Here is a 5,577-nt window from a genome sequence, read left to right as displayed (position 1 = left end):
AGTTACAATGCTGAGGAAGATACCCAGGGTCACATGTACACTAAGCAAGCAGGTGACCCCTGAGCTGCATCCCCAGCCCTGGATGGATGGATGGATGGATATATGTATGTACACTGTGGTACTGGAAATTGAACCAGAGCCTTTCATTGAGCTATGTGCCCAGCTTTTTTGTGTATTTTATTTCGAGACAGGGTCTTGCTGAGTTGCTAAATTGCCCAGGCTAGGCTCTGAACTTGTGACTGTCCTGCCTTGGCTTACCAGAGTGCTGAGATTACAGGCAAGCACGCACATCCCCATCCATCACTCTATTTATATTTTAATTTTTTTAAAAAGTTGAATATATTTATGATACACAACATGTTTTAAAATATGCCGTATTTTACATACATGTTGTACAGTGACTAAATCAAGCTAATTAATAAATGCACTATCTCACCCATCTACTGTGTTGGTTGAAAATATTCATAATAAAAACTTTAGCATTATGAAAATTGCATATTGAAACCCAATATTTTGTAAAATTAATAGTCACTAATGAAAGTATATTTGAAAAATTTTTAATTAGGCATTGTGCACATATCTGTAATCCCAGCACTTGGGAGGCAGAGGCAGGATTGCTGTGAATTCGAGGCCAGCCTGCACTACATAGTGAGTTCAAGGCCAACATACACTACAAAGACTCTGTCTCAAAATCTAACAAAAAAATAGTTTTGAATAGATAAAAATACTATGACCACCTTCCTGGCATGCTGTTGACTCATAAAAAATAGGCCACACAACCAACATTAAGCATTCATGTGGGAAGAAAAACACACCATTCACTGATCCTTTCCACAGATATTCATACCTACCGTGTACCAGGCCTGTTCCTTCAGTTCAGAAGCCTTCTCAGCAGTGTGAGAGTGGGCTCCAGGCACAGTGATTTCCAGTGGACAGAGGAAGTCAGAGCGCTTGTAAAGGCTCAGGCATCCCCCAGACCGTTGCACAGCCTGAAACTCCATCTCTGTTTGCTTCCACAAGAGTATGTACTGAAGCCCTTCTGTGCAATTCAAGAAGTCCCACTTCGTGATATCCAATTTCTTCTTGATATGGGTCTCATACACCCAGGGCCTGCAGACTTTTAACTCTACCCCTCACCAGACGAGCTACAACACAACGCCCTCATCTGTCTCACCTTTATGCACTTGAAGCCATAAAGAATGTCAGAAGGACAGTGTTTAGATGCACAAACTACTGATTTGAGGCAGGTGGACGAAAAAGAAGTTATGATCTTAACGTCTGATTAGAAATTAATTTGCTCCACTTTTACATTATATCCAAAGTCTTTTATTACTAATTGTGGAATAAAAAGCCATCTGAATTCTTAGGGATGCTTACGCTATTCCCTGATGTAAGCAAGTTGAAAACATTTTCTGATGAGTCTTCTCACCTGGGATTCTCTTTGATCTGAATCGTTCCTTGGACTGAATGCTGACTTTAAAACCTTCTGTGTTCAGATGATTCACACTGCCTTGATCCCCTAAATGAGGAATCCAAAAACTAGCCAAAGTAATCATCCTCAGCAAACAAGGGAGGGGGGAGGGGAAAAGGAAAAGGAAAAAAAAAGTGAGAAAAGAAGGAAAAAATGGAAACAAAGCTTTCGTAAATAGGGAGGGGAAGTGGGGTTGAAGGGAGGGGAGGGGGATGTGAGAAAACTGAATCAAATTATATCATGTACAGGTACAAATTCTCTATGATGAATGTGATAATTACATATATCTAAAATGTACCAATAAAATCTAATTTTAAAACACCCAAAAACTGAAATAGTCATCCTCCTGTTGGCACAGTTGTGCACACCTGTAACCCTAGCACCCAGGAGGCTGACCCAGAAGGATCACTGCAAGTATGAGACCAGCCTGGCTACACAGTGAAATCCATCATCATCATCCTGATCCACGCCAAGGATAAAACAGGATAACATTTACTCTATACTGAATGTATGCAGAGAGTTGCCATTCCGAAAGGGTATATCTCCCGGGCGCAGTGGCACACACCTGTAATTCCAGCATTTGGGAGGCTGAGGCAGGAGGATAACTGTGAATTCAAGACCAGCCTGGGCTACAAAGTGAGCTCAAGGCCAGCCTGAACTGCATAGAAAGATACTGCTTCAAAATGATTTTTTTTTAAAAGGGTATATCTGTCAGCAGCTGCAAGCAGCTTCGGTGTCCAAGCTCTGAGAGGGTGATGTACCCCAGGAGCAGTTTTCTGTGACCAGACACCAATCAGATGCCCACTCATGCACTTCTGTCAGGCTAGCAGGCACGGAAACTTTCAGAGGCAGTGCCGCAGTGTGGGTTGCTGGATGGTCTCCAAGGCCTGCCACTCCAGTGACCCCCTGCAAAGACGGCAGTATTGCTGGTCACTGTGACCAAGACACAGTTGGATGAAAACGCAGTGGTCCTCTTTCCTTATGGGAGATATGTTTCAATGCCATAGTAGATTTCTGAAGCCTCAAATAGCACCAAACTCTATACAGCTATACATACTACTTCTTATACATAATACCTATGAAGTTTACTTTAAAAATTAAGCATACTAAGATATTCATATAAATGACAACTAATAATAAAACAGAATAGTTTTAACAAGATTCTGTTATAAAAGCTGTGTGTGAATGTGGTCTCAAAATCCCTTACTGTGCTGCCTATGTTAGGAAAAAAGAAGTAAAAAACAAAATATGAACTCAACAGGACAGGTCTATTTAGAACTAGTCTGCAAAGGACCACACTGGTACCTTGAGCAGACCAGTAAATCTGGTACAGGCTCTAAGGTCTTTTATAGGGTCACGGACATAAAGGGGGCTGTGAAAGGAAAGGTCAGTATGGGATTTCTGAGGGGAGAGTTTAGTGAAGAGGAGTTGAGGTCACCGGCCAGGGACAAGGCTTGGGAGAGCAGAGGGAGTGGTGGTTGCCTGTCAAGGGCAGGGCTGAAGAATGATGGGGTGATGGGGTGCAGCCTTAGTTACTGGGCCTTATTAAACCATAACTACACATCTTTAGCAGCTGGGAAGCATAGGGGGATGGGAGAGGTTTAAAGTGGTCCCTGGTCAGCCTAGGATGGCGGCAGTCTGACTCCTTCAGTCTGCACCCTTGTTTTGTTGCAGGGATGTGAGAGAGGGTGCAGTGGCTCAGTGACAGATGCTGTAGGTGAGTGGCACTAGCACAGTGACTGATGATACTTACATGAAAACCAGGAGAGCCGGAGCCTTGCCCAGACAGGCATGGAGGGACTAACAGGCAGGCAGGGTGTACAGCCTGAGCACACCGGACAGAGGGGCGGCTCACACCCCACAGGGCAGCAGAGCATGCACCACACTAGTCAGAGCAGCACAAAGCTGAAACTGTAGGGATGGTTGATGGGAATCGTTGGTCTCTCAGTGGTCCCTGACAGAAAATGTCAAGGGGATTTAGAAAACAAAGACAAGAAACAAGAATGAGGTCAGGTGAAGGCCTCTTACCTGATGAGAAAGAGGACTGAACAACAGCAGGAACGTTTATTTATACTTTTGCAAGGTTAGGATCATGAGACACACGGTTGCCTAGCGACCAACGACTGAAATTGTCTAGGCAGGATGCTTTTCTCAAGACTGAGGTATCTTGATTGCTTTAGGCGCTCTGGCTCAGTCCTGCCCTCACACATATGACCAATTTCCAGCATCAGCAGCTCCCAACAGATGGTTTATTTCTGGAATTCTCCCATTCGTATTTCTGAGCTGCAGTTGACCACAGTAAGTGAAACTGTGGAAAACAATGTGTGTTGACTATGGGACAAATTTCTGCAAAGGCCACTGACATCTTCCTGCATGTGAAGCACGGTTTGGCTCCAAAAGGCAGCACGGGCTCTCGGGGCTGCCAGACACCCACTCGGGGTATCTCTGCAACTGCTTCCTGAGTGCACATTTGCTCTAAGCCTGGCAGATGTGGGCACTCACAGGCACAGGCTGTGAAGGTGTCCTGTCTTCCTCGGCAGCCACTATTGTCCCACTGGATGTCACTTATAGAATAGAAGTTCAAAGATAAAATTATTAAGAGATTAACAATGACAAGAGCAGGGCTCTAGACCATGCCCCAGCCCACCTTTAAGAGGGCGTCCTGGACAGCCACGTGGACGACACACCTCCAGAGGGCCCTGCTACCTTCTCTTTCCCTGCTTTCAGATGTGCCACATATTTGTCCTCTTCACCCTGTCCAAGTCTCCCCTGGACTGATGTGTGGTCCTAATCTCCTCTAGATCTTTTCCTATCAGCCTGAGAGGACCTTCATACAGCACTTATTCCATTGAGCCCCGAAGTCCCCTCTCTTTCAGTCTCTTCCTGAGCATACAGCATAGAGTACTCAGTGTAGCGCCTCTGGCCCTGGGACCTGCCCAAGCCAACCTATCCAGCCTCACCTTCTCCATACCCAGCGTGGCAGGGGTGTGAAGGAGCAAACACCCACCCCACAGAGAAGGCCCCCAGATTTAGTAAATAACCCCACAGGGCACCTGTGGAAATCCATTCTATGCGCTAACTGGGACATGCAGACCCTAAAACACATGTCATTCATCCAAAACTCACATTTATCTGGGTTAAACTGTATTTGCCACCTTCCCTGTATCTCACCCCCATCTTATCCCTCTATCTCACCCCCAAACAGCTGATTCAAAGTCTAGTATCACAATTTTTAGGTGACAAATTATTTCATCTTTTTCTGGCACAATTCCTCATCTGTCAAACAAGAATGACAAGGACAGTGGTGAGGAGGATAACACCTGCCTCTAAAGGTGTTGTGAGGACTCAGAAGTTCACTCATCTGAACATTTGCACACACAAACCATTCAAAATAGAAGTACCTGGCTGATGCTCGGTACTTCCTGACAACTTGGTTGTGAATCCCTGACCAGCAGGAACACTGTTCTGTTCACCGCATCGCCTGCTCCCGGCATATACCCAGCACACACGCAAGGCGCACTGTGGATAAGCTTATCCCAGAACTGGGGGAGGGAAGGTTATGAAAACCTTACCTGGTTCCCGCCTTACCCGAGTGTCAACAGTATACCTGCAGCAGGGTTCTGTCTTCCCCATACCTAAGGGTCACCTTCTTGGGCATCTGTCTGCTCCGGCTTCTGTCTGCTTCGGCTTTTGCTCCTTCCACACACCTGCCTCTTTCCACCCCTCACCGTCTCCATGGCTTTTCCCACCTCAGAGCTGACATCCGATGGACCCACAGCAGTACCTCTCCACACTGGCTTGGGCCTTCCCCGCTTGGCCTCTGCCAGGCCTGGCCCTTGTGCTACTGTCACCAAATTAGCAAACTGCAGAGAACCAATGTTTCAGGTCACTCAATCCCAGATGTTCAAGAACAAGGACAGAGAAGGACAGTGGGAAGGTGGGCAAGGAGCATTATGTGTGAGTGTATTAGTGAGCGTTCTCTACAGGAACAGAATATATATATGTGATTATATAAGAACTTATGAGATAGGCTCACAGAACCAGAGATAAAAGAATGCAAAGTTGCTGCCTGTGTACTGGAGAGCAGCAACATGCAGTTGTAGTCA

Source organism: Chinchilla lanigera, unplaced genomic scaffold (assembly GCF_000276665.1).
Source record: "Chinchilla lanigera isolate Chin_1 unplaced genomic scaffold, ChiLan1.0 scaffold00082, whole genome shotgun sequence".
NCBI classification, from domain to species: domain Eukaryota; kingdom Metazoa; phylum Chordata; class Mammalia; order Rodentia; family Chinchillidae; genus Chinchilla; species Chinchilla lanigera.
This window is presented reverse-complemented; position numbering follows the sequence as displayed.